At 54.0% G+C, this 26,022-nt stretch overlaps 58 non-coding genes across 58 annotated transcripts; all 58 read left to right on the top strand.

Moving 5' to 3' along the window:
* Positions 1–315: 315 nt before the first annotated feature.
* LOC141260274 (U5 spliceosomal RNA) lies at positions 316–431 on the top strand. Its single transcript, XR_012319032.1, has one exon. It is a non-coding gene; the product is annotated as a U5 spliceosomal RNA (small nuclear RNA).
* Positions 432–763: 332 nt separating this feature from the next.
* Positions 764–879, top strand: LOC141261056 (U5 spliceosomal RNA). Its single transcript, XR_012319766.1, has one exon. It is a non-coding gene; the product is annotated as a U5 spliceosomal RNA (small nuclear RNA).
* A 332-nt stretch (positions 880–1,211) lies between these two features.
* On the top strand, positions 1,212–1,327 carry LOC141260354 (U5 spliceosomal RNA). The gene has a single exon (XR_012319111.1). It is a non-coding gene; the product is annotated as a U5 spliceosomal RNA (small nuclear RNA).
* A 332-nt stretch (positions 1,328–1,659) lies between these two features.
* On the top strand, positions 1,660–1,775 carry LOC141260739 (U5 spliceosomal RNA). Its single transcript, XR_012319460.1, has one exon. It is a non-coding gene; the product is annotated as a U5 spliceosomal RNA (small nuclear RNA).
* Positions 1,776–2,107: 332 nt separating this feature from the next.
* Positions 2,108–2,223, top strand: LOC141259807 (U5 spliceosomal RNA). The gene has a single exon (XR_012318575.1). It is a non-coding gene; the product is annotated as a U5 spliceosomal RNA (small nuclear RNA).
* A 332-nt stretch (positions 2,224–2,555) lies between these two features.
* Positions 2,556–2,671, top strand: LOC141260740 (U5 spliceosomal RNA). The gene has a single exon (XR_012319461.1). It is a non-coding gene; the product is annotated as a U5 spliceosomal RNA (small nuclear RNA).
* Positions 2,672–3,003: 332 nt separating this feature from the next.
* LOC141260741 (U5 spliceosomal RNA) lies at positions 3,004–3,119 on the top strand. The gene has a single exon (XR_012319462.1). It is a non-coding gene; the product is annotated as a U5 spliceosomal RNA (small nuclear RNA).
* A 332-nt stretch (positions 3,120–3,451) lies between these two features.
* Positions 3,452–3,567, top strand: LOC141260100 (U5 spliceosomal RNA). The gene has a single exon (XR_012318859.1). It is a non-coding gene; the product is annotated as a U5 spliceosomal RNA (small nuclear RNA).
* Positions 3,568–3,899: 332 nt separating this feature from the next.
* LOC141260742 (U5 spliceosomal RNA) lies at positions 3,900–4,015 on the top strand. Its single transcript, XR_012319463.1, has one exon. It is a non-coding gene; the product is annotated as a U5 spliceosomal RNA (small nuclear RNA).
* Positions 4,016–4,347: 332 nt separating this feature from the next.
* Positions 4,348–4,463, top strand: LOC141259808 (U5 spliceosomal RNA). Its single transcript, XR_012318576.1, has one exon. It is a non-coding gene; the product is annotated as a U5 spliceosomal RNA (small nuclear RNA).
* Positions 4,464–4,795: 332 nt separating this feature from the next.
* On the top strand, positions 4,796–4,911 carry LOC141260743 (U5 spliceosomal RNA). The gene has a single exon (XR_012319464.1). It is a non-coding gene; the product is annotated as a U5 spliceosomal RNA (small nuclear RNA).
* A 332-nt stretch (positions 4,912–5,243) lies between these two features.
* On the top strand, positions 5,244–5,359 carry LOC141260744 (U5 spliceosomal RNA). The gene has a single exon (XR_012319465.1). It is a non-coding gene; the product is annotated as a U5 spliceosomal RNA (small nuclear RNA).
* A 332-nt stretch (positions 5,360–5,691) lies between these two features.
* On the top strand, positions 5,692–5,807 carry LOC141260746 (U5 spliceosomal RNA). The gene has a single exon (XR_012319467.1). It is a non-coding gene; the product is annotated as a U5 spliceosomal RNA (small nuclear RNA).
* Positions 5,808–6,139: 332 nt separating this feature from the next.
* On the top strand, positions 6,140–6,255 carry LOC141260747 (U5 spliceosomal RNA). The gene has a single exon (XR_012319468.1). It is a non-coding gene; the product is annotated as a U5 spliceosomal RNA (small nuclear RNA).
* A 332-nt stretch (positions 6,256–6,587) lies between these two features.
* Positions 6,588–6,703, top strand: LOC141260748 (U5 spliceosomal RNA). The gene has a single exon (XR_012319469.1). It is a non-coding gene; the product is annotated as a U5 spliceosomal RNA (small nuclear RNA).
* Positions 6,704–7,035: 332 nt separating this feature from the next.
* On the top strand, positions 7,036–7,151 carry LOC141260749 (U5 spliceosomal RNA). Its single transcript, XR_012319470.1, has one exon. It is a non-coding gene; the product is annotated as a U5 spliceosomal RNA (small nuclear RNA).
* Positions 7,152–7,483: 332 nt separating this feature from the next.
* LOC141260750 (U5 spliceosomal RNA) lies at positions 7,484–7,599 on the top strand. Its single transcript, XR_012319471.1, has one exon. It is a non-coding gene; the product is annotated as a U5 spliceosomal RNA (small nuclear RNA).
* A 333-nt stretch (positions 7,600–7,932) lies between these two features.
* On the top strand, positions 7,933–8,048 carry LOC141260093 (U5 spliceosomal RNA). Its single transcript, XR_012318853.1, has one exon. It is a non-coding gene; the product is annotated as a U5 spliceosomal RNA (small nuclear RNA).
* Positions 8,049–8,379: 331 nt separating this feature from the next.
* Positions 8,380–8,495, top strand: LOC141260263 (U5 spliceosomal RNA). Its single transcript, XR_012319021.1, has one exon. It is a non-coding gene; the product is annotated as a U5 spliceosomal RNA (small nuclear RNA).
* A 332-nt stretch (positions 8,496–8,827) lies between these two features.
* Positions 8,828–8,943, top strand: LOC141260751 (U5 spliceosomal RNA). Its single transcript, XR_012319472.1, has one exon. It is a non-coding gene; the product is annotated as a U5 spliceosomal RNA (small nuclear RNA).
* A 332-nt stretch (positions 8,944–9,275) lies between these two features.
* LOC141259692 (U5 spliceosomal RNA) lies at positions 9,276–9,391 on the top strand. Its single transcript, XR_012318462.1, has one exon. It is a non-coding gene; the product is annotated as a U5 spliceosomal RNA (small nuclear RNA).
* Positions 9,392–9,723: 332 nt separating this feature from the next.
* On the top strand, positions 9,724–9,839 carry LOC141259985 (U5 spliceosomal RNA). Its single transcript, XR_012318749.1, has one exon. It is a non-coding gene; the product is annotated as a U5 spliceosomal RNA (small nuclear RNA).
* Positions 9,840–10,171: 332 nt separating this feature from the next.
* Positions 10,172–10,287, top strand: LOC141260752 (U5 spliceosomal RNA). Its single transcript, XR_012319473.1, has one exon. It is a non-coding gene; the product is annotated as a U5 spliceosomal RNA (small nuclear RNA).
* A 332-nt stretch (positions 10,288–10,619) lies between these two features.
* LOC141260323 (U5 spliceosomal RNA) lies at positions 10,620–10,735 on the top strand. Its single transcript, XR_012319080.1, has one exon. It is a non-coding gene; the product is annotated as a U5 spliceosomal RNA (small nuclear RNA).
* Positions 10,736–11,067: 332 nt separating this feature from the next.
* LOC141260753 (U5 spliceosomal RNA) lies at positions 11,068–11,183 on the top strand. The gene has a single exon (XR_012319474.1). It is a non-coding gene; the product is annotated as a U5 spliceosomal RNA (small nuclear RNA).
* Positions 11,184–11,515: 332 nt separating this feature from the next.
* On the top strand, positions 11,516–11,631 carry LOC141260754 (U5 spliceosomal RNA). Its single transcript, XR_012319475.1, has one exon. It is a non-coding gene; the product is annotated as a U5 spliceosomal RNA (small nuclear RNA).
* Positions 11,632–11,963: 332 nt separating this feature from the next.
* LOC141260755 (U5 spliceosomal RNA) lies at positions 11,964–12,079 on the top strand. Its single transcript, XR_012319476.1, has one exon. It is a non-coding gene; the product is annotated as a U5 spliceosomal RNA (small nuclear RNA).
* Positions 12,080–12,411: 332 nt separating this feature from the next.
* On the top strand, positions 12,412–12,527 carry LOC141260757 (U5 spliceosomal RNA). Its single transcript, XR_012319478.1, has one exon. It is a non-coding gene; the product is annotated as a U5 spliceosomal RNA (small nuclear RNA).
* A 332-nt stretch (positions 12,528–12,859) lies between these two features.
* On the top strand, positions 12,860–12,975 carry LOC141260950 (U5 spliceosomal RNA). Its single transcript, XR_012319664.1, has one exon. It is a non-coding gene; the product is annotated as a U5 spliceosomal RNA (small nuclear RNA).
* Positions 12,976–13,307: 332 nt separating this feature from the next.
* Positions 13,308–13,423, top strand: LOC141260094 (U5 spliceosomal RNA). Its single transcript, XR_012318854.1, has one exon. It is a non-coding gene; the product is annotated as a U5 spliceosomal RNA (small nuclear RNA).
* Positions 13,424–13,755: 332 nt separating this feature from the next.
* LOC141260758 (U5 spliceosomal RNA) lies at positions 13,756–13,871 on the top strand. Its single transcript, XR_012319479.1, has one exon. It is a non-coding gene; the product is annotated as a U5 spliceosomal RNA (small nuclear RNA).
* A 332-nt stretch (positions 13,872–14,203) lies between these two features.
* On the top strand, positions 14,204–14,319 carry LOC141259743 (U5 spliceosomal RNA). Its single transcript, XR_012318513.1, has one exon. It is a non-coding gene; the product is annotated as a U5 spliceosomal RNA (small nuclear RNA).
* A 332-nt stretch (positions 14,320–14,651) lies between these two features.
* Positions 14,652–14,767, top strand: LOC141260759 (U5 spliceosomal RNA). The gene has a single exon (XR_012319480.1). It is a non-coding gene; the product is annotated as a U5 spliceosomal RNA (small nuclear RNA).
* A 332-nt stretch (positions 14,768–15,099) lies between these two features.
* Positions 15,100–15,215, top strand: LOC141259936 (U5 spliceosomal RNA). Its single transcript, XR_012318701.1, has one exon. It is a non-coding gene; the product is annotated as a U5 spliceosomal RNA (small nuclear RNA).
* A 332-nt stretch (positions 15,216–15,547) lies between these two features.
* Positions 15,548–15,663, top strand: LOC141260412 (U5 spliceosomal RNA). Its single transcript, XR_012319166.1, has one exon. It is a non-coding gene; the product is annotated as a U5 spliceosomal RNA (small nuclear RNA).
* A 332-nt stretch (positions 15,664–15,995) lies between these two features.
* LOC141260156 (U5 spliceosomal RNA) lies at positions 15,996–16,111 on the top strand. The gene has a single exon (XR_012318915.1). It is a non-coding gene; the product is annotated as a U5 spliceosomal RNA (small nuclear RNA).
* A 332-nt stretch (positions 16,112–16,443) lies between these two features.
* LOC141259898 (U5 spliceosomal RNA) lies at positions 16,444–16,559 on the top strand. The gene has a single exon (XR_012318666.1). It is a non-coding gene; the product is annotated as a U5 spliceosomal RNA (small nuclear RNA).
* A 332-nt stretch (positions 16,560–16,891) lies between these two features.
* On the top strand, positions 16,892–17,007 carry LOC141260760 (U5 spliceosomal RNA). Its single transcript, XR_012319481.1, has one exon. It is a non-coding gene; the product is annotated as a U5 spliceosomal RNA (small nuclear RNA).
* Positions 17,008–17,339: 332 nt separating this feature from the next.
* On the top strand, positions 17,340–17,455 carry LOC141259744 (U5 spliceosomal RNA). The gene has a single exon (XR_012318514.1). It is a non-coding gene; the product is annotated as a U5 spliceosomal RNA (small nuclear RNA).
* A 332-nt stretch (positions 17,456–17,787) lies between these two features.
* Positions 17,788–17,903, top strand: LOC141260761 (U5 spliceosomal RNA). The gene has a single exon (XR_012319482.1). It is a non-coding gene; the product is annotated as a U5 spliceosomal RNA (small nuclear RNA).
* Positions 17,904–18,235: 332 nt separating this feature from the next.
* On the top strand, positions 18,236–18,351 carry LOC141260239 (U5 spliceosomal RNA). Its single transcript, XR_012318997.1, has one exon. It is a non-coding gene; the product is annotated as a U5 spliceosomal RNA (small nuclear RNA).
* A 332-nt stretch (positions 18,352–18,683) lies between these two features.
* LOC141260762 (U5 spliceosomal RNA) lies at positions 18,684–18,799 on the top strand. Its single transcript, XR_012319483.1, has one exon. It is a non-coding gene; the product is annotated as a U5 spliceosomal RNA (small nuclear RNA).
* Positions 18,800–19,131: 332 nt separating this feature from the next.
* On the top strand, positions 19,132–19,247 carry LOC141259937 (U5 spliceosomal RNA). Its single transcript, XR_012318702.1, has one exon. It is a non-coding gene; the product is annotated as a U5 spliceosomal RNA (small nuclear RNA).
* Positions 19,248–19,579: 332 nt separating this feature from the next.
* Positions 19,580–19,695, top strand: LOC141259882 (U5 spliceosomal RNA). Its single transcript, XR_012318650.1, has one exon. It is a non-coding gene; the product is annotated as a U5 spliceosomal RNA (small nuclear RNA).
* Positions 19,696–20,015: 320 nt separating this feature from the next.
* LOC141261066 (U5 spliceosomal RNA) lies at positions 20,016–20,131 on the top strand. The gene has a single exon (XR_012319776.1). It is a non-coding gene; the product is annotated as a U5 spliceosomal RNA (small nuclear RNA).
* A 332-nt stretch (positions 20,132–20,463) lies between these two features.
* On the top strand, positions 20,464–20,579 carry LOC141259715 (U5 spliceosomal RNA). The gene has a single exon (XR_012318485.1). It is a non-coding gene; the product is annotated as a U5 spliceosomal RNA (small nuclear RNA).
* Positions 20,580–20,911: 332 nt separating this feature from the next.
* On the top strand, positions 20,912–21,027 carry LOC141260763 (U5 spliceosomal RNA). The gene has a single exon (XR_012319484.1). It is a non-coding gene; the product is annotated as a U5 spliceosomal RNA (small nuclear RNA).
* Positions 21,028–21,359: 332 nt separating this feature from the next.
* On the top strand, positions 21,360–21,475 carry LOC141259745 (U5 spliceosomal RNA). Its single transcript, XR_012318515.1, has one exon. It is a non-coding gene; the product is annotated as a U5 spliceosomal RNA (small nuclear RNA).
* Positions 21,476–21,807: 332 nt separating this feature from the next.
* Positions 21,808–21,923, top strand: LOC141259689 (U5 spliceosomal RNA). Its single transcript, XR_012318459.1, has one exon. It is a non-coding gene; the product is annotated as a U5 spliceosomal RNA (small nuclear RNA).
* A 332-nt stretch (positions 21,924–22,255) lies between these two features.
* On the top strand, positions 22,256–22,371 carry LOC141260764 (U5 spliceosomal RNA). Its single transcript, XR_012319485.1, has one exon. It is a non-coding gene; the product is annotated as a U5 spliceosomal RNA (small nuclear RNA).
* A 332-nt stretch (positions 22,372–22,703) lies between these two features.
* On the top strand, positions 22,704–22,819 carry LOC141259773 (U5 spliceosomal RNA). Its single transcript, XR_012318541.1, has one exon. It is a non-coding gene; the product is annotated as a U5 spliceosomal RNA (small nuclear RNA).
* Positions 22,820–23,151: 332 nt separating this feature from the next.
* LOC141260119 (U5 spliceosomal RNA) lies at positions 23,152–23,267 on the top strand. The gene has a single exon (XR_012318879.1). It is a non-coding gene; the product is annotated as a U5 spliceosomal RNA (small nuclear RNA).
* Positions 23,268–23,598: 331 nt separating this feature from the next.
* On the top strand, positions 23,599–23,714 carry LOC141260153 (U5 spliceosomal RNA). The gene has a single exon (XR_012318912.1). It is a non-coding gene; the product is annotated as a U5 spliceosomal RNA (small nuclear RNA).
* A 332-nt stretch (positions 23,715–24,046) lies between these two features.
* LOC141260765 (U5 spliceosomal RNA) lies at positions 24,047–24,162 on the top strand. The gene has a single exon (XR_012319486.1). It is a non-coding gene; the product is annotated as a U5 spliceosomal RNA (small nuclear RNA).
* A 332-nt stretch (positions 24,163–24,494) lies between these two features.
* Positions 24,495–24,610, top strand: LOC141260766 (U5 spliceosomal RNA). The gene has a single exon (XR_012319487.1). It is a non-coding gene; the product is annotated as a U5 spliceosomal RNA (small nuclear RNA).
* A 332-nt stretch (positions 24,611–24,942) lies between these two features.
* Positions 24,943–25,058, top strand: LOC141260492 (U5 spliceosomal RNA). Its single transcript, XR_012319242.1, has one exon. It is a non-coding gene; the product is annotated as a U5 spliceosomal RNA (small nuclear RNA).
* Positions 25,059–25,390: 332 nt separating this feature from the next.
* LOC141261033 (U5 spliceosomal RNA) lies at positions 25,391–25,506 on the top strand. Its single transcript, XR_012319744.1, has one exon. It is a non-coding gene; the product is annotated as a U5 spliceosomal RNA (small nuclear RNA).
* Positions 25,507–25,838: 332 nt separating this feature from the next.
* Positions 25,839–25,954, top strand: LOC141260159 (U5 spliceosomal RNA). The gene has a single exon (XR_012318918.1). It is a non-coding gene; the product is annotated as a U5 spliceosomal RNA (small nuclear RNA).
* Positions 25,955–26,022: the final 68 nt, after the last annotated feature.

Below are 26,022 nucleotides of genomic sequence, written 5' to 3' on the forward strand. Positions count from 1 at the left end.
CAACAGAATGAGTGGGGGGTGGGCTTTCAGTGGGAGACTGAATCCTGTGGTTGGTTGGGAGGTGGCCCTCATTTGAATATTGTGGCCATGGATGGCCCCCTTCTGGGGAGCTGGAAGTGTAAGTGACGCTCTGGCAGCAGGATGGACCAGAACATGGAGCAGCCTATGGAAGATGATGGGCTGTCGCCCGGCTGGCTGTGTGTTGCCCTTTTTGTTTTTCCATCCCCAAAGGCCGCAGCCTCTTCTAGGTGGTCTCCCTGGGCCTAGGGAGGGCTGCGGCCATGGCGGTAGGTCGGGAGGAGGCCCTTGCCCAGTATACTCTGGCTTCTCTTCAGAATGTAAAAATCTTTCGCCTTTTTCTAAAGATTTCCGTGGAGAGGAGCAAAACTGAGTTTTGTGGCAATTTTTGCATGCTCCAGCTTGCTGGGGCTTCCTTCATTTGGTTGAACAACAGAATAAGTGGGGGGTGGGCTTTCAGTGGGAGGCTGAATCCTGTGGTTGGTTGGGAGGTGGCCCTCATTTGAATATTGTGGCCATGGACGGCCCCCTTCTGGGGAGCTGGAAGTGTAAGTGACGCTCTGGCAGCAGGATGGACCAGAACATGGAGCAGCCTATGGAAGATGATGGGTTGTCGCCCGGCTGGCTGTGTGTTGCCCTTTTTGTTTTTCCATCCCCAAAGGCCGCAGCCTCTTCTAGGTGGTCTCCCTGGGCCAAGGGAGGGCTGCGGCCATGGCGGTAGGTCGGGAGGAGGCCCTTGCCCAGTTTACTCTGGCTTCTCTTCAGAACGTAAAAATCTTTCGCCTTTTACTAAAGATTTCCGTGGAGAGGAGCAAAACTGAGTTTTGTGGCAATTTTTGCATGCTCCAGCTTGCTGGGGCTTCCTTCATTTGGTTGAACAACAGAATGAGTGGGGGGTGGGCTTTCAGTGGGAGACTGAATCCTGTGGTTGGTTGGGAGGTGGCCCTCATTTGAATATTGTGGCCATGGACGGCCCCCTTCTGGGGAGCTGGAAGTGTAAGTGACGCTCTGGCAGCAGGATGGACCAGAACATGGAGCAGCCTATGGAATATGATGGGCTGTCGCCCGGCTGGCTGTGTGTTGCCCTTTTTGTTTTTCCATCCCCAAAGGCCGCAGCCTCTTCTAGGTGGTCTCCCTGGGCCAAGGGAGGGCTGCGGCCATGGCGGTAGGTCGGGAGGAGGCCCTTGCCCAGTATACTCTGGCTTCTCTTCAGAATGTAAAAATCTTTCCCCTTTTACTAAAGATTTCCGTGGAGAGGAGCAAAACTGAGTTTTGTGGCAATTTTTGCATGCTCCAGCTTGCTGGGGCTTCCTTCATTTGGTTGAACAACAGAATGAGTGGGGGGTGGGCTTTCAGTGGGAGACTGAATCCTGTGATTGGTTGGGAGGTGGCCCTCATTTGAATATTGTGGCCATGGACGGCCCCCTTCTGGGGAGCTGGAAGTGTAAGTGACGCTCTGGCAGCAGGATGGACCAGAACATGGAGCAGCCTATGGAAGATGATGGGCTGTCGCCCGGCTGGCTGTGTGTTGCCCTTTTTGTTTTTCCATCCCCAAAGGCCGCAGCCTCTTCTAGGTGGTCTCCCTGGGCCAAGGGAGGGCTGCGGCCATGGCGGTAGGTCGGGAGGAGGCCATTGTCCAGTATACTCTGGCTTCTCTTCAGAACGTAAAAATCTTTCGCCTTTTACTAAAGATTTCCGTGGAGAGGAGCAAAACTGAGTTTTGTGGCAATTTTTGCATGCTCCAGCTTGCTGGGGCTTCCTTCATTTGGTTGAACAACAGAATGAGTGGGGGGTGGGCTTTCAGTGGGAGACTGAATCCTGTGGTTGGTTGGGAGGTGGCCCTCATTTGAATATTGTGGCCATGGACGGCCCCCTTCTGGGGAGTTGGAAGTGTAAGTGACGCTCTGGCAGCAGGATGGACCAGAACATGGAGCAGCCTATGGAAGATGATGGGCTGTCGCCCGGCTGGCTGTGTGTTGCCCTTTTTGTTTTTCCATCCCCAAAGGCCGCAGCCTCTTCTAGGTGGTCTCCCTGGGCCAAGGGAGGGCTGCGGCCATGGCGGTAGGTCGGGAGGAGGCCCTTGCCCAGTATACTCTGGCTTCTCTTCAGAATGTAAAAATCTTTCGCCTTTTACTAAAGATTTCCGTGGAGAGGAGCAAAACTGAGTTTTGTGGCAATTTTTGCATGCTCCAGCTTGCTGGGGCTTCCTTCATTTGGTTGAACAACAGAATGAGTGGGGGGTGGGCTTTCAGTGGGAGACTGAATCCTGTGATTGGTTGGGAGGTGGCCCTCATTTGAATATTGTGGCCATGGACGGCCCCCTTCTGGGGAGCTGGAAGTGTAAGTGACGCTCTGGCAGCAGGATGGACCAGAACATGGAGCAGCCTATGGAAGATGATGGGCTGTCGCCCGGCTGGCTGTGTGTTGCCCTTTTTGTTTTTCCATCCCCAAAGGCCGCAGCCTCTTCTAGGTGGTCTCCCTGGGCCAAGGGAGGGCTGCGGCCATGGCGGTAGGTCGGGAGGAGGCCATTGTCCAGTATACTCTGGCTTCTCTTCAGAACGTAAAAATCTTTCGCCTTTTACTAAAGATTTCCGTGGAGAGGAGCAAAACTGAGTTTTGTGGCAATTTTTGCATGCTCCAGCTTGCTGGGGCTTCCTTCATTTGGTTGAATAACAGAATGAGTGGGGGGTGGGCTTTTAGTGGGAGACTGAATCCTGTGGTTGGTTGGGAGGTGGCCCTCATTTGAATATTGTGGCCATGGACGGCCCCCTTCTGGGGAGCTGGAAGTGTAAGTGACGCTCTGGCAGCAGGATGGACCAGAACATGGAGCAGCCTATGGAAGATGATGGGCTGTCGCCCGGCTGGCTGTGTGTTGCCCTTTTTGTTTTTCCATCCCCAAAGGCCGCAGCCTCTTCTAGGTGGTCTCCCTGGGCCAAGGGAGGGCTGCGGCCATGGCGGTAGGTCGGGAGGAGGCCCTTGCCCAGTATACTCTGGCTTCTCTTCAGAACGTAAAAATCTTTCGCCTTTTACTAAAGATTTCCGTGGAGAGGAGCAAAACTGAGTTTTGTGGCAATTTTTGCATGCTCCAGCTTGCTGGGGCTTCCTTCATTTGGTTGAACAACAGAATGAGTGGGGGGTGGGCTTTCAGTGGGAGACTGAATCCTGTGGTTGGTTGGGAGGTGGCCCTCATTTGAATATTGTGGCCATGGACGGCCCCCTTCTGGGGAGCTGGAAGTGTAAGTGACGCTCTGGCAGCAGGATGGACCAGAACATGGAGCAGCCTATGGAAGATGATGGGCTGTCGCCCGGCTGGCTGTGTGTTGCCCTTTTTGTTTTTCCATCCCCAAAGGCCGCAGCCTCTTCTAGGTGGTCTCCCTGGGCCAAGGGAGGGCTGCGGCCATGGCGGTAGGTCGGGAGGAGGCCCTTGCCCAGTATACTCTGGCTTCTCTTCAGAACGTAAAAATCTTTCGCCTTTTACTAAAGATTTCAGTGGAGAGGAGCAAAACTGAGTTTTGTGGCAATTTTTGCATGCTCCAGCTTGCTGGGGCTTCCTTCATTTGGTTGAACAACAGAATGAGTGGGGGGTGGGCTTTCAGTAGGAGACTGAATCCTGTGGTTGGTTGGGAGGTGGCCCTCATTTGAATATTGTGGACATGGACGGCCCCCTTCTGGGGAGCTGGAAGTGTAAGTGACGCTCTGGCAGCAGGATGGACCAGAACATGGAGCAGCCTATGGAAGATGATGGGCTGTCGCCCGGCTGGCTGTGTGTTGCCCTTTTTGTTTTTCCATCCCCAAAGGCCGCAGCCTCTTCTAGGTGGTCTCCCTGGGCCAAGGGAGGGCTGCGGCCATGGCGGTAGGTCGGGAGGAGGCCCTTGCCCAGTATACTCTGGCTTCTCTTCAGAACGTAAAAATCTTTCGCCTTTTACTAAAGATTTCCGTGGAGAGGAGCAAAACTGAGTTTTGTGGCAATTTTTGCATGCTCCAGCTTGCTGGGGCTTCCTTCATTTGGTTGAACAACAGAATGAGTGGGGGGTGGGCTTTCAGTGGGAGACTAAATTCTCTGGTTGGTTGGGAGGTGGCCCTCATTTGAATATTGTGGCCATGGACGGCCCCCTTCTGGGGAGCTGGAAGTGTAAGTGACGCTCTGGCAGCAGGATGGACCAGAACATGGAGCAGCCTATGGAAGATGATGGGCTGTCGCCCGGCTGGCTGTGTGTTGCCCTTTTTGTTTTTCCATCCCCAAAGGCCGCAGCCTCTTCTAGGTGGTCTCCCTGGGCCAAGGGAGGGCTGCGGCCATGGCGGTAGGTCGGGAGGAGGCCCTTGCCCAGTATACTCTGGCTTCTCTTCAGAATGTAAAAATCTTTCGCCTTTTACTAAAGATTTCCGTGGAGAGGAGCAAAACTGAGTTTTGTGGCAATTTTTGCATGCTCCAGCTTGCTGGGGCTTCCTTCATTTGGTTGAACAACAGAATGAGTGGGGGGTGGGCTTTCAGTGGGAGACTGAATCCTGTGGTTGGTTGGGAGGTGGCCCTCATTTGAATATTGTGGCCATGGACGGCCCCCTTCTGGGGAGCTGGAAGTGTAAGTGACGTTCTGGCAGCAGGATGGACCAGAACATGGAGCAGCCTATGGAAGATGATGGGCTGTCGCCCGGCTGGCTGTGTGTTGCCCTTTTTATTTTTCCATCCCCAAAGGCCGCAGCCTCTTCTAGGTGGTCTCCCTGGGCCAAGGGAGGGCTGCGGCCATGGCGGTAGGTCGGGAGGAGGCCCTTGCCCAGTATACTCTGGCTTCTCTTCAGAACGTAAAAATCTTTCGCCTTTTACTAAAGATTTCCGTGGAGAGGAGCAAAACTGAGTTTTGTGGCAATTTTTGCATGCTCCAGCTTGCTGGGGCTTCCTTCATTTGGTTGAACAACAGAATGAGTGGGGGGTGGGCTTTCAGTGGGAGACTGAATCCTGTGGTTGGTTGGGAGGTGGCCCTCATTTGAATTTTGTGGCCATGGACGGGCCCCTTCTGGGGAGCTGGAAGTGTAAGTGACGCTCTGGCAGCAGGATGGACCAGAACATGGAGCAGCCTATGGAAGATGATGGGCTGTCGCCCGGCTGGCTGTGTGTTGCCCTTTTTGTTTTTCCATCCCCAAAGGCCGCAGCCTCTTCTAGGTGGTCTCCCTGGGCCAAGGGAGGGCTGCGGCCATGGCGGTAGGTCGGGAGGAGGCCCTTGCCCAGTATACTCTGGCTTCTCTTCAGAACGTAAAAATCTTTCGCCTTTTACTAAAGATTTCCGTGGAGAGGAGCAAAACTGAGTTTTGTGGCAATTTTTGCATGCTCCAGCTTGCTGGGGCTTCCTTCATTTGGTTGAACAACAGAATGAGTGGGGGGTGGGCTTTCAGTGGGAGACTGAATCCTGTGGTTGGTTGGGAGGTGGCCCTCATTTGAATATTGTGGCCATGGACGGCCCCCTTCTGGGGAGCTGGAAGTGTAAGTGACGCTCTGGCAGCAGGATGGACCAGAACATGGAGCAGCCTATGGAAGATGATGGGCTGTCGCCCGGCTGGCTGTGTGTTGCCCTTTTTGTTTTTCCATCCCCAAAGGCCGCAGCCTCTTCTAGGTGGTCTCCCTGGGCCAAGGGAGGGCTGCGGCCATGGCGGTAGGTCGGGAGGAGGCCCTTGCCCAGTATACTCTGGCTTCTCTTCAGAACGTAAAAATCTTTCGCCTTTTACTAAAGATTTCCGTGGAGAGGAGCAAAACTGAGTTTTGTGGCAATTTTTGCATGCTCCAGCTTGCTGGGGCTTCCTTCATTTGGTTGAACAACAGAATGAGTGGGGGGTGGGCTTTCAGTAGGAGACTGAATCCTGTGGTTGGTTGGGAGGTGGCTCTCATTTGAATATTGTGGCCATGGACGGCCCCCTTCTGGGGAGCTGGAAGTGTAAGTGACGCTCTGGCAGCAGGATGGACCAGAACATGGAGCAGCCTATGGAAGATGATGGGCTGTCGCCCGGCTGGCTGTGTGTTGCCCTTTTTGTTTTTCCATCCCCAAAGGCCGCAGCCTCTTCTAGGTGGTCTCCCTGGGCCAAGGGAGGGCTGCGGCCATGGCGGTAGGTCGGGAGGAGGCCCTTGCCCAGTATACTCTGGCTTCTCTTCAGAACGTAAAAATCTTTCGCCTTTTACTAAAGATTTCCGTGGAGAGGAGCAAAACTGAGTTTTGTGGCAATTTTTGCATGCTCCAGCTTGCTGGGGCTTCCTTCATTTGGTTGAACAACAGAATGAGTGGGGGGTGGGCTTTCAGTGGGAGACTAAATTCTCTGGTTGGTTGGGAGGTGGCCCTCATTTGAATATTGTGGCCATGGACGGCCCCCTTCTGGGGAGCTGGAAGTGTAAGTGACGCTCTGGCAGCAGGATGGACCAGAACATGGAGCAGCCTATGGAAGATGATGGGCTGTCGCCCGGCTGGCTGTGTGTTGCCCTTTTTGTTTTTCCATCCCCAAAGGCCGCAGCCTCTTCTAGGTGGTCTCCCTGGGCCAAGGGAGTGCTGCGGCCATGGCGGTAGGTCGGGAGGAGGCCCTTGCCCAGTATACTCTGGCTTCTCTTCAGAACGTAAAAATCTTTCGCCTTTTACTAAAGATTTCCGTGGAGAGGAGCAAAACTGAGTTTTGTGGCAATTTTTGCATGCTCCAGCTTGCTGGGGCTTCCTTCATTTGGTTGAACAACAGAATGAGTGGGGGGTGGGCTTTCAGTGGGAGACTGAATCCTGTGGTTGGTTGGGAGGTGGCCCTCATTTGAATATTGTGGCCATGGACGGCCCCCTTCTGGGGAGCTGGAAGTGTAAGTGACGTTCTGGCAGCAGGATGGACCAGAACATGGAGCAGCCTATGGAAGATGATGGGCTGTCGCCCGGCTGGCTGTGTGTTGCCCTTTTTATTTTTCCATCCCCAAAGGCCGCAGCCTCTTCTAGGTGGTCTCCCTGGGCCAAGGGAGGGCTGCGGCCATGGCGGTAGGTCGGGAGGAGGCCCTTGCCCAGTATACTCTGGCTTCTCTTCAGAACGTAAAAATCTTTCGCCTTTTACTAAAGATTTCCGTGGAGAGGAGCAAAACTGAGTTTTGTGGCAATTTTTGCATGCTCCAGCTTGCTGGGGCTTCCTTCATTTGGTTGAACAACAGATTGAGTGGGGGGTGGGCTTTCAGTGGGAGACTGAATCCTGTGGTTGGTTGGGAGGTGGCCCTCATTTGAATATTGTGGCCATGGATGGCCCCCTTCTGGGGAGCTGGAAGTGTAAGTGACGCTCTGGCAGCAGGATGGACCAGAACATGGAGCAGCCTATGGAAGATGATGGGCTGTCGCCCGGCTGGCTGTGTGTTGCCCTTTTTGTTTTTCCATCCCCAAAGGCCGCAGCCTCTTCTAGGTGGTCTCCCTGGGCCAAGGGAGGGCTGCGGCCATGGCGGTAGGTCGGGAGGAGGCCCTTGCCCAGTATACTCTGGCTTCTCTTCAGAACGTAAAAATCTTTCGCCTTTTACTAAAGATTTCCGTGGAGAGGAGCAAAACTGAGTTTTGTGGCAATTTTTGCATGCTCCAGCTTGCTGGGGCTTCCTTTATTTGGTTGAACAACAGAATGAGTGGGGGGGTGGGCTTTCAGTGGGAGACTGAATCCTGTGGTTGGTTGGGAGGTGGCCCTCATTTGAATATTGTGGCCATGGACGGCCCCCTTCTGGGGAGCTGGAAGTGTAAGTGACGCTCTGGCAGCAGGATGGACCAGAACATGGAGCAGCCTATGGAAGATGATGGGCTGTCGCCCGGCTGGCTGTGTGTTGCCCTTTTTGTTTTTCCATCCCCAAAGGCCGCAGCCTCTTCTAGGTGGTCTCCCTGGGCCAAGGGAGGGCTGCGGCCATGGCGGTAGGTCGGGAGGAGGCCCTTGCCCAGTATACTCTGGCTTCTCTTCAGAACGTAATAATCTTTCGCCTTTTACTAAAGATTTCCGTGGAGAGGAGCAAAACTGAGTTTTGTGGCAATTTTTGCATGCTCCAGCTTGCTGGGGCTTCCTTCATTTGGTTGAACAACAGAATGAGTGGGGGTGGGCTTTCAGTGGGAGACTGAATCCTGTGGCTGGTTGGGAGGTGGCCCTCATTTGAATATTGTGGCCATGGACGGCCCCCTTCTGGGGAGCTGGAAGTGTAAGTGACGCTCTGGCAGCAGGATGGACCAGAACATGGAGCAGCCTATGGAAGATGATGGGCTGTCGCCCGGCTGGCTGTGTGTTGCCCTTTTTGTTTTTCCATCCCCAAAGGCCGCAGCCTCTTCTAGGTGGTCTCCCTGGGCCAAGGGAGGGCTGCGGCCATGGCGGTAGGTCGGGAGGAGGCCCTTGCCCAGTATACTCCGGCTTCTCTTCAGAACGTAAAAATCTTTCGCTTTTTACTAAAGATTTCCGTGGAGAGGAGCAAAACTGAGTTTTGTGGCAATTTTTGCATGCTCCAGCTTGCTGGGGCTTCCTTCATTTGGTTGAACAACAGAATGAGTGGGGGGTGGGCTTTCAGTGGGAGACTAAATTCTCTGGTTGGTTGGGAGGTGGCCCTCATTTGAATATTGTGGCCATGGACGGCCCCCTTCTGGGGAGCTGGAAGTGTAAGTGACGCTCTGGCAGCAGGATGGACCAGAACATGGAGCAGCCTATGGAAGATGATGGGCTGTCGCCCGGCTGGCTGTGTGTTGCCCTTTTTGTTTTTCCATCCCCAAAGGCCGCAGCCTCTTCTAGGTGGTCTCCCTGGGCCAAGGGAGGGCTGCGGCCATGGCGGTAGGTCGGGAGGAGGCCCTTGCCCAGTATACTCTGGCTTCTCTTCAGAACGTAAAAATCTTTCGCCTTTTACTAAAGATTTCCGTGGAGAGGAGCAAAACTGAGTTTTGTGGCAATTTTTGCATGCTCCAGCTTGCTGGGGCTTCCTTCATTTGGTTGAACAACAGAATGAGTGGGGGGTGGGCTTTCAGTGGGAGACTGAATCCTGTGGTTGGTTGGGAGGTGGCCCTCATTTGAATATTGTGGCCATGGACGGCCCCCTTCTGGGGAGCTGGAAGTGTAAGTGACGTTCTGGCAGCAGGATGGACCAGAACATGGAGCAGCCTATGGAAGATGATGGGCTGTCGCCCGGCTGGCTGTGTGTTGCCCTTTTTATTTTTCCATCCCCAAAGGCCGCAGCCTCTTCTAGGTGGTCTCCCTGGGCCAAGGGAGGGCTGCGGCCATGGCGGTAGGTCGGGAGGAGGCCCTTGCTCAGTATACTCTGGCTTCTCTTTAGAACGTAAAAATCTTTCGCCTTTTACTAAAGATTTCCGTGGAGAGGAGCAAAACTGAGTTTTGTGGCAATTTTTGCATGCTCCAGCTTGCTGGGGCTTCCTTCATTTGGCTGAACAACAGAATGAGGGGGGGGTGGGCTTTCAGTGGGAGACTGAATCCTGTGGTTGGTTGGGAGGTGGCCCTCATTTGAATATTGTGCCCATGGACAGCCCCCTTCTGGGGAGCTGGAAGTGTAAGTGACGCTCTGGCAGCAGGATGGACCAGAACATGGAGCAGCCTATGGAAGATGATGGGCTGTCGCCCGGCTGGCTGTGTGTTGCCCTTTTTGTTTTTCCATCCCCAAAGGCCGCAGCCTCTTCTAGGTGGTCTCCCTGGGCCAAGGGAGGGCTGCGGCCATGGCGGTAGGTCGGGAGGAGGCCCTTGCCCAGTATACTCTGGCTTCTCTTCAGATCGTAAAAATCTTTCGCCTTTTACTAAAGATTTCCGTGGAGAGGAGCAAAACTGAGTTTTGTGGCAATTTTTGCATGCTCCAGCTTGCTGGGGCTTCCTTCATTTGGTTGAACAACAGAATGAGTGGGGGGTGGGCTTTCAGTGGGAGACTGAATCCTGTGGTTGGTTGGGAGGTGGCCCTCATTTGAATATTGTGGCCATGGATGGCCCCCTTCTGGGGAGCTGGAAGTGTAAGTGACGTTCTGGCAGCAGGATGGACCAGAACATGGAGCAGCCTATGGAAGATGATGGGCTGTCGCCCGGCTGGCTGTGTGTTGCCCTTTTTGTTTTTCCATCCCCAAAGGCCGCAGCCTCTTCTAGGTGGTCTCCCTGGGCCAAGGGAGGGCTGCGGCCATGGCGGTAGGTCGGGAGGAGGCCCTTGCCCAGTATACTCTGGCTTCTCTTCAGAACGTAAAAATCTTTCGCCTTTTACTAAAGATTTCCGTGGAGAGGAGCAAAACTGAGTTTTGTGGCAATTTTTGCATGCTCCAGCTTGCTGGGGCTTCCTTCATTTGGTTGAACAACAGAATGAGTGGGGGGTGGGCTTTCAGTGGGAGACTGAATTCTCTGGTTGGTTGGGAGGTGGCCCTCATTTGAATATTGTGGCCATGGATGGCCCCCTTCTGGGGAGCTGGAAGTGTAAGTGACGCTCTGGCAGCAGGATGGACCAGAACATGGAGCAGCCTATGGAAGATGATGGGCTGTCGCCCGGCTGGCTGTGTGTTGCCCTTTTTGTTTTTCCATCCCCAAAGGCCGCAGCCTCTTCTAGGTGGTCTCCCTGGGCCAAGGGAGGGTTGCGGCCATGGCGGTAGGTCGGGAGGAGGCCCTTGCCCAGTATACTCTGGCTTCTCTTCAGAACGTAAAAATCTTTTGCCTTTTACTAAAGATTTCCGTGGAGAGGAGCAAAACTGAGCTTTGTGGCAAATTTTGCATGCTCCAGCTTGCTGGGGCTTCCTTCATTTGGTTGAACAACAGAATGAGTGGGGGGTGGGCTTTCAGTGGGAGACTGAATCCTGTGGTTGGTTGGGAGGTGGCCCTCATTTGAATATTGTGGCCATGGATGGCCCCCTTCTGGGGAGCTGGAAGTGTAAGTGACGCTCTGGCAGCAGGATGGACCAGAACATGGAGCAGCCTATGGAAGATGATGGGCTGTCGCCCGGCTGGCTGTGTGTTGCCCTTTTTGTTTTTCCATCCCCAAAGGCCGCAGCCTCTTCTAGGTGGTCTCCCTGGGCCAAGGGAGGGCTGCGGCCATGGCCGTAGGTCGGGAGGAGGCCCTTGCCCAGTATACTCTGGCTTCTCTTCAGAACGTAAAAATCTTTCGCCTTTTACTAAAGATTTCCGTGGAGAGGAGCAAAACTGAGTTTTGTGGCAATTTTTGCATGCTCCAGCTTGCTGGGGCTTCCTTCATTTGGCTGAACAACAGAATGAGGGGGGGGTGGGCTTTCAGTGGGAGACTGAATCCTGTGGTTGGTTGGGAGGTGGCCCTCATTTGAATATTGTGGCCATGGACGGCCCCCTTCTGGGGAGCTGGAAGTGTAAGTGACGCTCTGGCAGCAGGATGGACCAGAACATGGAGCAGCCTATGGAAGATGATGGGCTGTCGCCCGGCTGGCTGTGTGTTGCCCTTTTTGTTTTTCCATCCCCAAAGGCCGCAGCCTCTTCTAGGTGGTCTCCCTGGGCCAAGGGAGGGCTGCGGCCATGGCGGTAGGTCGGGAGGAGGCCCTTGCCCAGTATACTCTGGCTTCTCTTCAGAACGTAAAAATCTTTCGCCTTTTACTAAAGATTTCCGTGGAGAGGAGCAAAACTGAGTTTTGTGGCAATTTTTGCATGCTCCAGCTTGCTGGGGCTTCCTTCATTTGGTTGAACAACAGAATGAGTGGGGGGTGGGCTTTCAGTGGGAGACTGAATCCTGTGGTTGGTTGGGAGGTGGCCCTCATTTGAATATTGTGGCCATGGATGGCCCCCTTCTGGGGAGCTGGAAGTGTAAGTGACGTTCTGGCAGCAGGATGGACCAGAACATGGAGCAGCCTATGGAAGATGATGGGCTGTCGCCCGGCTGGCTGTGTGTTGCCCTTTTTGTTTTTCCATCCCCAAAGGCCGCAGCCTCTTCTAGGTGGTCTCCCTGGGCCAAGGGAGGGCTGCGGCCATGGCGGTAGGTCGGGAGGAGGCCCTTGCCCAGTATACTCTGGCTTCTCTTCAGAACGTAAAAATCTTTCGCCTTTTACTAAAGATTTCCGTGGAGAGGAGCAAAACTGAGTTTTGTGGCAATTTTTGCATGCTCCAGCTTGCTGGGGCTTCCTTCATTTGGTTGAACAACAGAATGAGTGGGGGGTGGGCTTTCAGTGGGAGACTGAATTCTCTGGTTGGTTGGGAGGTGGCCCTCATTTGAATATTGTGGCCATGGATGGCCCCCTTCTGGGGAGCTGGAAGTGTAAGTGACGCTCTGGCAGCAGGATGGACCAGAACATGGAGCAGCCTATGGAAGATGATGGGCTGTCGCCCGGCTGGCTGTGTGTTGCCCTTTTTGTTTTTCCATCCCCAAAGGCCGCAGCCTCTTCTAGGTGGTCTCCCTGGGCCAAGGGAGGGCTGCGGCCATGGCCGTAGGTCGGGAGGAGGCCCTTGCCCAGTATACTCTGGCTTCTCTTCAGAACGTAAAAATCTTTCGCCTTTTACTAAAGATTTCCGTGGAGAGGAGCAAAACTGAGTTTTGTGGCAATTTTTGCATGCTCCAGCTTGCTGGGGCTTCCTTCATTTGGTTGAACAACAGAATGAGTGGGGGGTGGGCTTTCAGTGGGAGACTGAATCCTGTTGTTGGTTGGGAGGTGGCCCTCATTTGAATATTGTGGCCATGGACGGCCCTCTTCTGGGGATCTGGAAGTGTAATTGACGCTCTGGCAGCAGGATGGACCAGAACATGGAGCAGCCTATGGAAGATGATGGGCTGTCGCCCGGCTGGCTGTGTGTTGTCCTTTTTGTTTTTCCATCCCCAAAGGCCGCAGCCTCTTCTAGGTGGTCTCCCTGGGCCAAGGGAGGGCTGCGGCCATGGCGGTAGGTCGGGAGGAGGCCCTTGCCCAGTATACTCTGGCTTCTCTTCAGAACGTAAAAATCTTTCGCCTTTTACTAAAGATTTCCGTGGAGAGGAGCAAAACTGAGTTTTGTGGCAATTTTTGCATGCTCCAGCTTGTTGGGGCTTCCTTCATTTGGTTGAACAACAGAATGAGTGGGGGGTTGGCTTTCAGTGGGAGACTGAATCCTGTGGTTGGTTGGGAGGTGGCCCTCATTTGAATATTGTGGCCATGGACGGCCCCCTTCTGGGGAGCTGGAAGTGTAAGTGACGCTCTGGCAGCAGGATGGACCAGAACATGGAGCAGCCTATGGAAGATGATGGGCTGTCGCCCGGCTGGCTGTGTGTTGCCCTTGTTGTTTTTCCATCCCCAAAGACCCCAGCCTCTTCTAGGTGGTCTCCCTGGGCCAAGGGAGGGCTGCGGCCATGGCGGTAGGTCGGGAGGAGGCCCTTGCCCAGTATACTCTAGCTTCTCTTCAGAACGTAAAAATCTTTCGCCTTTTACTAAAGATTTCCGTGGAGAGGAGCAAAACTGAGTTTTGTGGCAATTTTTGCATGTTCCAGCTTGCTGGGGCTTCCTTCATTTGGTTGAACAACAGAATGAGTGGGGGGTGGGCTTTCAGTGGGAGACTGAATCCTGTGGTTGGTTGGGAGGTGGCCCTCATTTGAATATTGTGGCCATGGATGGCCCCCTTCTGGGGAGCTGGAAGTGTAAGTGACGCTCTGGCAGCAGGATGGACCAGAACATGGAGCAGCCTATGGAAGATGATGGGCTGTCGCCCGGCTGGCTGTGTGTTGCCCTTTTTGTTTTTCCATCCCCAAAGGCCGCAGCCTCTTCTAGGTGGTCTCCCTGGGCCAAGGGAGGGCTGCGGCCATGGCGGTAGGTCGGGAGGAGGCCCTTGCCCAGTATACTCTGGCTTCTCTTCAGAACGTAAAAATCTTTCGCCTTTTACTAAAGATTTCCGTGGAGAGGAGCAAAACTGAGTTTTGTGGCAATTTTTGCATGCTCCAGCTTGCTGGGGCTTCCTTCATTTGGTTGAACAACAGAATGAGTGGGGGGTGGGCTTTCAGTGGGAGACTGAATCCTGTGGTTGGTTGGGAGGTGGCCCTCATTTGAATATTGTGGCCATGGACGGCCCCCTTCTGGGGAGCTGGAAGTGTAAGTGACGCTCTGGCAGCAGGATGGACCAGAACATGGAGCAGCCTATGGAAGATGATGGGCTGTCGCCCGGCTGGCTGTGTGTTGCCCTTTTTGTTTTTCCATCCCCAAAGGCCGCAGCCTCTTCTAGGTGGTCTCCCTGGGCCAAGGGAGGGCTGCGGCCATGGCGGTAGGTCGGGAGGAGGCCCTTGCCCAGTATACTCTGGCTTCTCTTCAGAACGTAAAAATTTTTTGCCTTTTACTAAAGATTTCCGTGGAGAGAAGCAAAACTGAGTTTTGTGGCAATTTTTGCATGCTCCAGCTTGCTGGGGCTTCCTTCATTTGGTTGAACAACAGAATGAGTGGGGGGTGGGCTTTCAGTGGGAGACTGAATCCTGTGGTTGGTTGGGAGGTGGCCCTCATTTGAATATTGTGGCCATGGACGGCCCCCTTCTGGGGAGCTGGAAGTGTAAGTGACGCTCTGGCAGCAGGATGGACCAGAACATGGAGCAGCCTATGGAAGATGATGGGCTGTCGCCCGGCTGGCTGTGTGTTGCCCTTTTTGTTTTTCCATCCCCAAAGGCCGCAGCCTCTTCTAGGTGGTCTCCCTGGGCCAAGGGAGGGCTGCGGCCATGGCGGTAGGTCGGGAGGAGGCCCTTGCCCAGTATACTCTGGCTTCTCTTCAGAACGTAAAAATCTTTCGCCTTTTACTAAAGATTTCCGTGGAGAGGAGCAAAACTGAGTTTTGTGGCAATTTTTGCATGCTCCAGCTTGCTGGGGCTTCCTTCATTTGGTTGAACAACAGAATGAGTGGGGGGTGGGCTTTCAGTGGGAGACTGAATCCTGTGGTTGGTTGGGAGGTGGCCCTCATTTGAATATTGTGGCCATGGACGGCCCCCTTCTGGGGAGCTGGAAGTGTAAGTGACGCTCTGGCAGCAGGATGGACCAGAACATGGAGCAGCCTATGGAAGATGATGGGCTGTCGCCCGGCTGGCTGTGTGTTGCCCTTTTTGTTTTTCCATCCCCAAAGGCCGCAGCCTCTTCTAGGTGGTCTCCCTGGGCCAAGGGAGGGCTGCGGCCATGGCGGTAGGTCGGGAGGAGGCCCTTGCCCAGTATACTCTGGCTTCTCTTCAGAACGTAAAAATCTTTCGCCTTTTACTAAAGATTTCCGTGGAAAGGAGCAAAACTGAGTTTTGTGGCAATTTTTGCATGCTCCAGCTTGCTGGGGCTTCCTTCATTTGGTTGAACAACAGAATGAGTGGGGGGTGGGCTTTCAGTGGGAGATTGAATCCTGTGGTTGGTTGGGAGGTGGCCCTCATTTGAATATTGTGGCCATGGACGGCCCCCTTCTGGGGAGCTGGAAGTGTAAGTGACGCTCTGGCAGCAGGATGGACCAGAACATGGAGCAGCCTATGGAAGATGATGGGCTGTCGCCCGGCTGGCTGTGTGTTGCCATTTTTGTTTTTCCATCCCCAAAGGCCGCAGCCTCTTCTAGGTGGTCTCCCTGGGCCAAGGGAGGGCTGCGGCCATGGCGGTAGGTCGGGAGGAGGCCCTTGCCCAGTATACTCTGGCTGTTCTTCAGAATGTAAAAATCTTTCGCCTTTTACTAAAGATTTCCGTGGAGAGGAGCAAAACTGAGTTTTGTGGCAATTTTTGCATGCTCCAGCTTGCTGGGGCTTCCTTCATTTGGTTGAACAACAGAATGAGTGGGGGGTGGGCTTTCAGTGGGAGACTGAATCCTGTGGTTGGTTGGGAGGTGGCCCTCATTTGAATATTGTGGCCATGGACGGCCCCCTTCTGGGGAGCTGGAAGTGTAAGTGACGCTCTGGCAGCAGGATGGACCAGAACATGGAGCAGCCTATGGAAGATGATGAGCTGTCGCCCGGCTGGCTGTGTGTTGCCCTTTTTGTTTTTCCATCCCCAAAGGCCGCAGCCTCTTCTAGGTGGTCTCCCTGGGCCAAGGGAGGGCTGCGGCCATGGCGGTAGGTCGGGAGGAGGCCCTTGCCCAGTATACTCTGGTTTCTCTTCAGAACGTAAAAATCTTTTGCCTTTTACTAAAGATTTCTGTGGAGAGGAGCAAAACTGAGTTTTGTGGCAATTTTTGCATGCTCCAGCTTGTTGGGGCTTCCTTCATTTGGTTGAACAACAGAATGAGTGGGGGGTTGGCTTTCAGTGGGAGACTGAATCCTGTGGTTGGTTGGGAGGTGGCCCTCATTTGAATATTGTGGCCATGGACGGCCCCCTTCTGGGGAGCTGGAAGTGTAAGTGACGCTCTGGCAGCAGGATGGACCAGAACATGGAGCAGCCTATGGAAGATGATGGGCTGTCGCCCGGCTGGCTGTGTGTTGCCCTTGTTGTTTTTCCATCCCCAAAGACCGCAGCCTCTTCTAGGTGGTCTCCCTGGGCCAAGGGAGGGCTGCGGCCATGGCGGTAGGTCGGGAGGAGGCCCTTGCCCAGTATACTCTGGCTTCTCTTCAGAGCGTAAAAATCTTTCGCCTTTTACTAAAGATTTCCGTGGAGAGGAGCAAAACTGAGTTTTGTGGCAATTTTTGCATGTTCCAGCTTGCTGGGGCTTCCTTCATTTGGTTGAACAACAGAATGAGTGGGGGGTGGGCTTTCAGTGGGAGACTGAATCCTGTGGTTGGTTGGGAGGTGGCCCTCATTTGAATATTGTGGCCATGGATGGCCCCCTTCTGGGGAGCTGGAAGTGTAAGTGACGCTCTGGCAGCAGGATGGACCAGAACATGGAGCAGCCTATGGAAGATGATGGGCTGTCGCCCGGCTGGCTGTGTGTTGCCCTTTTTGTTTTTCCATCCCCAAAGGCCGCAGCCTCTTCTAGGTGGTCTCCCTGGGCCAAGGGAGGGCTGCGGCCATGGCGGTAGGTCGGGAGGAGGCCCTTGCCCAGTATACTCTGGCTTCTCTTCAGAACGTAAAAATCTTTCGCCTTTTACTAAAGATTTCCGTGGAGAGGAGCAAAACTGAGTTTTGTGGCAATTTTTGCATGCTCCAGCTTGCTGGGGCTTCCTTCATTTGGTTGAACAACAGAACGAGTGGGGGGTGGGCTTTCAGTGGGAGACTGAATCCTGTGGTTGGTTGGGAGGTGGCCCTCATTTGAATATTGTGGCCATGGACGGCCCCCTTCTGGGGAGCTGGAAGTGTAAGTGACGCTCTGGCAGCAGGATGGACCAGAACATGGAGCAGCCTATGGAAGATGATGGGCTGTCGCCCGGCTGGCTGTGTGTTGCCCTTTTTGTTTTTCCATCCCCAAAGGCCGCAGCCTCTTCTAGGTGGTCTCCCTGGGCCAAGGGAGGGCTGCGGCCATGGCGGTAGGTCGGGAGGAGGCCCTTGCCCAGTATACTCTGGCTTCTCTTCAGAACGTAAAAATTTTTTGCCTTTTACTAAAGATTTCCGTGGAGAGAAGCAAAACTGAGTTTTGTGGCAATTTTTGCATGCTCCAGCTTGCTGGGGCTTCCTTCATTTGGTTGAACAACAGAATGAGTGGGGGGTGGGCTTTCAGTGGGAGACTGAATCCTGTGGTTGGTTGGGAGGTGGCCCTCATTTGAATATTGTGGCCATGGATGGCCCCCTCCTGGGGAGCTGGAAGTGTAAGTGACGCTCTGGCAGCAGGATGGACCAGAACATGGAGCAGCCTATGGAAGATGATGGGCTGTCGCCCGGCTGGCTGTATGTTGCCCTTGTTGTTTTTCCATCCCCAAAGACCGCAGCCTCTTCTAGGTGGTCTCCCTGGGCCAAGGGTGGACTGCGGCCATGGCGGTAGGTCGGGAGGAGGCCCTTGCCCAGTATACTCTGGCTTCTCTTCAGAACGTAAAAATCTTTCGCCTTTTACTAAAGATTTCCGTGGAGAGGAGCAAAACTGAGTTTTGTGGCAATTTTTGCATGCTCCAGCTTGCTGGGGCTTCCTTCGTTTGGTTGAACAACAGAATGAGTGGGGGGTGGGCTTTTAGTGGGAGATTGAATCCTGTGGTTGGTTGAGAGGTGGCCCTCATTTGAATATTGTGGCCATGGACGGCCCCCTTCTGGGGAGCTGGAAGTGTAAGTGACGCTCTGGCAGCAGGATGGACCAGAACATGGAGCAGCCTATGGAAGATGATGGGCTGTCGCCCGGCTGGCTGTGTGTTGCCATTTTTGTTTTTCCATCCCCAAAGGCCGCAGCCTCTTCTAGGTGGTCTCCCTGAGCCAAGGGAGGGCTGCGGCCATGGCGGTAGGTCGGGAGGAGGCCCTTGCCCAGTATACTCTGGCTGTTCTTCAGAACGTAAAAATCTTTCGCCTTTTACTAAAGATTTCCGTGGAGAGAAGCAAAACTGAGTTTTGTGGCAATTTTTGCATGCTCCAGCTTGCTGGGGCTTCCTTCATTTGGTTGAACAACAGAATGAGTGGGGGGTGGGCTTTCAGTGGGAGACTGAATCCTGTGGTTGGTTGGGAGGTGGCCACCATTTAAATATTGTGGCCATGGACGGCCCCCTTCTGGGGAGCTGGAAGTGTAAGTGACGCTCTGGCAGCAGGATGGACCAGAACATGGAGCAGCCTATGGAAGATGATGGGCTGTCGCCCGGCTGGCTGTGTGTTGCCCTTTTTGTTTTTCCATCCCAAAAGGCCGCAGCCTCTTCTAGGTGGTCTCCCTGGGCCAAGGGAGGGCTGCGGCCATGGCGGTACGTCGGGAGGAGGCCCTTGCCCAGTATACTCTGGCTTCTCTTCAGAACGTAAAAATCTTTCGCCTTTTACTAAAGATTTCCGTGGAGAGGAGCAAAACTGAGTTTTGTGGCAATTTTTGCATGCTCCAGCTTGCTGGGGCTTCCTTCATTTGGTTGAACAACAGAATGAGTGGGGGGTGGGCTTTCAGTGGGAGACTGAATCCTGTGGTTGGTTGGGAGGTGGCCCTCATTTGAATATTGTGGCCATGGACGGCCCCCTTCTGGGGAGCTGGAAGTGTAAGTGACGCTCTGGCAGCAGGATGGACCAGAACATGGAGCAGCCTATGGAAGATGATGGGCTGTCGCCCGGCTGGCTGTGTGTTGCCCTTTTTGTTTTTCCATCCCCAAAGGCCGCAGCCTCTTCTAGGTGCTCTCCCTGGGCCAAGGGAGGGCTGCGGCCATGGCGGTAGGTCGGGAGGAGGCCCTTGCCCAGTATACTCTGGCTTCTCTTCAGAACGTAAAAATCTTTCGCCTTTTACTAAAGATTTCCGTGGAAAGGAGCAAAACTGAGTTTTGTGGCAATTTTTGCATGCTCCAGCTTGCTGGGGCTTCCTTCATTTGGTTGAACAACAGAATGAGTGGGGGGTGGGCTTTCAGTGGGAGACTGAATCCTGTGGTTGGTTGGGAGGTGGCCCTCATTTGAATATTGTGGACATGGACGGCCCCCTTCTGGGGAGCTGGAAGTGTAAGTGACGCTCTGGCAGCAGGATGGACCAGAACATGGAGCAGCCTATGGAAGATGATGGGCTGTCGCCCGGCTGGCTGTGTGTTGCCCTTTTTGTTTTTCCATCCCCAAAGGCCGCAGCCTCTTCTAGGTGGTCTCCCTGGGCCAAGGGAGGGCTGCGGCCATGGCGGTAGGTCGGGAGGAGGCCCTTGCCCAGAATACTCTGGCTTCTCTTCAGAACGCAAAAATTTTTTGCCTTTTACTAAAGATTTCCGTGGAGAGAAGCAAAACTGAGTTTTGTGGCAATTTTTGCATGCTCCAGCTTGCTGGGGCTTCCTTCATTTGGTTGAACAACAGAATGAGTGGGGGGTGGGCTTTCAGTGGGAGACTGAATCCTGTGGTTGGTTGGGAGGTGGCCCTCATTTGAATATTGTGGCCATGGACGGCCCCCTTCTGGGGAGCTGGAAGTGTAAGTGACGCTCTGGCAGCAGGATGGAGCAGCCTATGGAAGATGATGAGCTGTCGCCCGGCTGGCTGTGTGTTGCCCTTTTTGTTTTTCCATCCCCAAAGGCCGCAGCCTCTTCTAGGTGGTCTCCCTGGGCCAAGGGAGGGCTGCGGCCATGGCGGTAGGTCGGGAGGAGGCCCTTGCCCAGTATACTCTGGTTTCTCTTCAGAACGTAAAAATCTTTTGCCTTTTACTAAAGATTTCCGTGGAGAGGAGCAAAACTGAGTTTTGTGGCAATTTTTGCATGCTCCAGCTTGTTGGGGCTTCCTTCATTTGGTTGAACAACAGAATGAGTGGGGGGTTGGCTTTCAGTGGGAGACTGAATCCTGTGGTTGGTTGGGAGGTGGCCCTCATTTGAATATTGTGGCCATGGACTGCCCCCTTCTGGGGAGCTGGAAGTGTAAGTGACGCTCTGGCAGCAGGATGGACCAGAACATGGAGCAGCCTATGGAAGATGATGGGCTGTCGCCCGGCTGGCTGTGTGTTGCCCTTGTTGTTTTTCCATCCCCAAAGACCGCAGCCTCTTCTAGGTGGTCTCCCTGGGCCAAGGGAGGGCTGCGGCCATGGCGGTAGGTCGGGAGGAGGCCCTTGCCCAGTATACTCTGGCTTCTCTTCAGAACGTAAAAATCTTTCGCCTTTTACTAAAGATTTCCGTGGAGAGGAGCAAAACTGAGTTTTGTGGCAATTTTTGCATGTTCCAGCTTGCTGGGGCTTCCTTCATTTGGTTGAACAACAGAATGAGTGGGGGGTGGGCTTTCAGTGGGAGACTGAATCCTGTGGTTGGTTGGGAGGTGGCCCTCATTTGAATATTGTGGCCATGGATGGCCCCCTTCTGGGGAGCTGGAAGTGTAAGTGACGCTCTGGCAGCAGGATGGACCAGAACATGGAGCAGCCTATGGAAGATGATGGGCTGTCGCCCGTCTGGCTGTGTGTTGCCCTTTTTGTTTTTCCATCCCCAAAGGCCGCAGCCTCTTCTAGGTGGTCTCCCTGGGCCAAGGGAGGGCTGCGGCCATGGCGGTAGGTCGGGAGGAGGCCCTTGCCCAGTATACTCTGGCTTCTCTTCAGAACGTAAAAATCTTTCGCCTTTTACTAAAGATTTCCGTGGAGAGGAGCAAAACTGAGTTTTGTGGCAATTTTTGCATGCTCCAGCTTGCTGGGGCTTCCTTCATTTGGTTGAACAACAGAATGAGTGGGGGGTGGGCTTTCAGTGGGAGACTGAATCCTGTGGTTGGTTGGGAGGTGGCCCTCATTTGAATATTGTGGCCATGGACGGCCCCCTTCTGGGGAGCTGGAAGTGTAAGTGACGCTCTGGCAGCAGGATGGACCAGAACATGGAGCAGCCTATGGAAGATGATGGGCTGTCGCCCGGCTGGCTGTGTGTTGCCCTTTTTGTTTTTCCATCCCCAAAGGCCGCAGCCTCTTCTAGGTGGTCTCCCTGGGCCAAGGGAGGGCTGCGGCCATGGCGGTAGGTCGGGAGGAGGCCCTTGCCCAGTATACTCTGGCTTCTCTTCAGAACGTAAAAATTTTTTGCCTTTTACTAAAGATTTCCGTGGAGAGAAGCAAAACTGAGTTTTGTGGCAATTTTTGCATGCTCCAGCTTGCTGGGGCTTCCTTCATTTGGTTGAACAACAGAATGAGTGGGGGGTGGGCTTTCAGTGGGAGACTGAATCCTGTGGTTGGTTGGGAGGTGGCCCTCATTTGAATATTGTGGCCATGGATGGCCCCCTTCTGGGGAGCTGGAAGTGTAAGTGATGCTCTGGCAGCAGGATGGACCAGAACATGGAGCAGCCTATGGAAGATGATGGGCTGTCGCCCGGCTGGCTGTATGTTGCCCTTGTTGTTTTTCCATCCCCAAAGACCGCAGCCTCTTCTAGGTGGTCTCCCTGGGCCAAGGGAGGGCTGCGGCCATGGCGGTAGGTCGGGAGGAGGCCCTTGCCCAGTATACTCTGGCTTCTCTTCAGAACGTAAAAATCTTTCGCCTTTTACTAAAGATTTCCGTGGAGAGGAGCAAAACTGAGTTTTGTGGCAATTTTTGCATGCTCTAGCTTGCTGGGGCTTCCTTCATTTGGTTGAACAATAGAATGAGTGGGGGGTGGGCTTTCAGTGGGAGACTGAATCCTGTGGTTGGTTGGGAGGTGGCCCTCATTTGAATATTGTGGCCATGGACGGCCCCCTTCTGGGGAGCTGGAAGTGTAAGTGACGCTCTGGCAGCAGGATGGACCAGAACATGGAGCAGCCTATGGAAGATGATGGGCTGTCGCCCGGCTGGCTGTGTGTTGCCCTTTTTGTTTTTCCATCCCCAAAGGCCGCAGCCTCTTCTAGGTGGTCTCCCTGGGCCAAGGGAGGGCTGCGGCCATGGCGGTAGGTCGGGAGGAGGCCCTTGCCCAGTATACTCTGGCTTCTCTTCAGAACGTAAAAATCTTTCGCCTTTTACTAAAGATTTCCGTGGAGAGGAGCAAAACTGAGTTTTGTGGCAATTTTTGCATGCTCCAGCTTGCTGGGGCTTCCTTCATTTGGTTGAACAACAGAATGAGTGGGGGGTGGGCTTTCAGTGGGAGACTGAATCCTGTGGTTGGTTGGGAGGTGGCCCTCATTTGAATATTGTGGCCATGGACGGCCCCCTTCTGGGGAGCTGGAAGTGTAAGTGACGCTCTGGCAGCAGGATGGACCAGAACATGGAGCAGCCTATGGAAGATGATGGGCTGTCGCCCGGCTGGCTGTGTGTTGCCCTTTTTGTTTTTCCATCCCCAAAGGCCGCAGCCTCTTCTAGGTGGTCTCCCTGGGCCAAGGGAGGGCTGCGGCCATGGCGGTAGGTCGGGAGGAGGCCCTTGCCCAGTATACTCTGGCTTCTCTTCAGAACGTAAAAATCTTTCGCCTTTTACTAAAGATTTCCGTGGAGAGGATCAAAACTGAGTTTTGTGGCAATTTTTGCATGCTCCAGCTTGTTGGGGCTTCCTTCATTTGGTTGAACAACAGAATGAGTGGGGGGTGGGCTTTCAGTGGGAGACTGAATCCTGTGGTTGGTTGGGAGTTGGCCCTCATTTGAATATTGTGGCCATGGACGGCCCCCTTCTGGGGAGCTGGAAGTGTAAGTGACGCTCTGGCAGCAGGATGGACCAGAACATGGAGCAGCCTATGGAAGATGATGGGCTGTCGCCCGGCTGGCTGTGTGTTGCCCTTTTTGTTTTTTCATCCCCAAAGGCCGCAGCCTCTTCTAGGTGGTCTCCCTGGGCCAAGGGAGGGCTGCGGCCATGGCGGTAGGTCGGGAGGAGGCCCTTGCCCAGTATATTCTGGCTTCTTTTCAGAACGTAAAAATCTTTCGCCTTTTACTAAAGATTTCCGTGGAGAGGAGCAAAACTGAGTTTTGTGGCAATTTTTGCATGCTCCAGCTTGCTGGGGCTTCCTTCATTTGGTTGAACAACAGAATGAGTGGGGGTGGGCTTTCAGTGGGATACTGAATCCTGTGGTTGGTTGGGAGGTGGCCCTCATTTGAATATTGTGGCCATGGACGGCCCCCTTCTGGGGAGCTGGAAGTGTAAGTGACGCTCTGGCAGCAGGATGGACCAGAACATGGAGCAGCCTATGGAAGATGATGGGCTGTCGCCCGGCTGGCTGTGTGTTGCCCTTTTTGTTTTTCCATCCCCAAAGGCCGCAGCCTCTTCTAGGTGGTCTCCCTGGGCCAAGGGAGGGCTGCGGCCATGGCGGTAGGTCGGGAGGAGGCCCTTGCCCAGTATACTCTGGCTTCTCTTCAGAACGTAAAAATCTTTCACCTTTTACTAAAGATTTCCGTGGAGAGGAGCAAAACTGAGTTTTGTGGCAATTTTTGCATGCTCCAGCTTGCTGGGGCTTCCTTCATTTGGTTGAACAACAGAATGAGTGGGGGGTGGGCTTTCAGTGGGAGACTGAATCCTGTGGTTGGTTGGGAGGTGGCCCTCATTTGAATATTGTGGCCATGGACGGCCCCCTTCTGGGGAGCTGGAAGTGTAAGTGACGCTCTGGCAGCAGGATGGACCAGAATATGGAGCAGCCTATGGAAGATGATGGGCTGTCGCCCGGCTGGCTGTGTGTTGCCCTTTTTGTTTTTCCATCCCCAAAGGCCGCAGCCTCTTCTAGGTGGTCTCCCTGGGCCAAGGGAGGGCTGCGGCCATGGCGGTAGGTCGGGAGGAGGCCCTTGCCCAGTATACTCTGGCTTCTCTTCAGAACGTAAAAATCTTTCGCCTTTTACTAAAGATTTCCGTGGAGAGGAGCAAAACTGAGTTTTGTGGCAATTTTTGCATGCTCCAGCTTGCTGGGGCTTCCTTCATTTGGTTGAACAACAGAATGAGTGGGGGGTGGGCTTTCAGTGGGAGACTGAATCCTGTGGTTGGTTGGGAGGTGGCCCTCATTTGAATATTGTGGCCATGGACGGCCCCCTTCTGGGGAGCTGGAAGTGTAAGTGACGCTCTGGCAGCAGGATGGACCAGAACATGGAGCAGCCTATGGAAGATGATGGGCTGTCGCCCGGCTGGCTGTGTGTTGCCCTTTTTGTTTTTCCATCCCCAAAGGCCGCAGCCTCTTCTAGGTGGTCTCCCTGGGCCAAGGGAGGGCTGCGGCCATGGCGGTAGGTCGGGAGGAGGCCCTTGCCCAGTATACTCTGGCTTCTCTTCAGAACGTAAAAATCTTTCGCCTTTTACTAAAGATTTCCGTGGAGAGGAGCAAAACTGAGTTTTGTGGCAATTTTTGCATGCTCCAGCTTGCTGGGGCTTCCTTCATTTGGTTGAACAACAGAATGAGTGGGGGGTGGGCTTTCAGTGGGAGACTGAATCCTGTGGTTGGTTGGGAGGTGGCCCTCATTTGAATATTGTGGCCATGGACGGCCCCCTTCTGGGGAGCTGGAAGTGTAAGTGACGCTCTGGCAGCAGGATGGACCAGAACATGGAGCAGCCTATGGAAGATGATGGGCTGTCGCCCGGCTGGCTGTTTGTTGCCCTTTTTGTTTTTCCATCCCCAAAGGCCGCAGCCTCTTCTAGGTGGTCTCCCTGGGCCAAGGGAGGGCTGCGGCCATGGCGGTAGGTCGGGAGGAGGCCCTTGCCCAGTATACTCTGGCTTCTCTTCAGAACGTAAAAATGTTTCACCTTTTACCAAAGATTTCCGTGGAGAGGAGCAAAACTGAGTTTTGTGGCAATTTTTGCATGCTCCAGCTTGCTGGGGCTTCCTTCATTTGGTTGAACAACAGAATGAGTGAGGGGTGGGCTTTCAGTGGGAGACTGAATCCTGTGGTTGGTCGGGAGGTGGCCCTCATTTGAATATTGTGGCCATGGACCGCCCCCTTCTGGGGAGCTGGAAGTGTAAGTGACGCTCTGGCAGCAGGATGGACCAGAACATGGAGCAGCCTATGGAAGATGATGGGCTGTCGCCCGGCTGGCTGTGTGTTGCCCTTTTTGTTTTTCCATGCCCAAAGGCCGCAGCCTCTTCTAGGTGGTCTCCCTGGGCCAAGGGAGGGCTGCGGCCATGGCGGTTGGTCGAGAGGAGGCCCTTGCCCAGTATACTCTGGCTTCTCTTCAGAACGTAAAAATCTTTTGCCTTTTACTAAAGATTTCCGTGGAGAGGAGCAAAACTGAGTTTTGTGGCAATTTTTGCATGCTCCAGCTTGCTGGGGCTTCCTTCATTTGGTTGAACAACAGAATGAGTGGGGGGTGGGCTTTCAGTGGGAGACTGAATCCTGTGGTTGGTTGGGAGGTGGCCCTCATTTGAATATTGTGGCCATGGACGGCCCCCTTCTGGGGAGCTGGAAGTGTAAGTGACGCTCTGGCAGCAGGATGGACCAGAACATGGAGCAGCCTATGGAAGATGATGGGCTGTCGCCCGGCTGGCTGTGTGTTGCCCTTTTTGTTTTTCCATCCCCAAAGGCCGCAGCCTCTTCTAGGTGGTCTCCCTGGGCCAAGGGAGGGCTGCGGCCATGGCGGTAGGTCGGGAGGAGGCCCTTGCCCAGTATTCTCTGGCTTCTCTTCAGAACGTAAAAATCTTTCGCCTTTTACTAAAGATTTCCGTGGAGAGGAGCAAAACTGAGTTTTTTGGCAATTTTTGCATGCTACAGCTTGCTGGGGCTTCCTTCATTTGGTTGAACAACAGAATGAGTGGGGGTGGGCTTTCAGTGGGAGACTGAATCCTGTGGTT

The sequence above is a fragment of the Phyllobates terribilis genome, unplaced genomic scaffold (genome assembly GCF_046119375.1).
Source record: "Phyllobates terribilis strain yellow unplaced genomic scaffold, ASM4611937v1 Scaffold_3__8_contigs__length_932513732, whole genome shotgun sequence".
Classification (NCBI taxonomy): Eukaryota; Metazoa; Chordata; class Amphibia; order Anura; family Dendrobatidae; genus Phyllobates; species Phyllobates terribilis.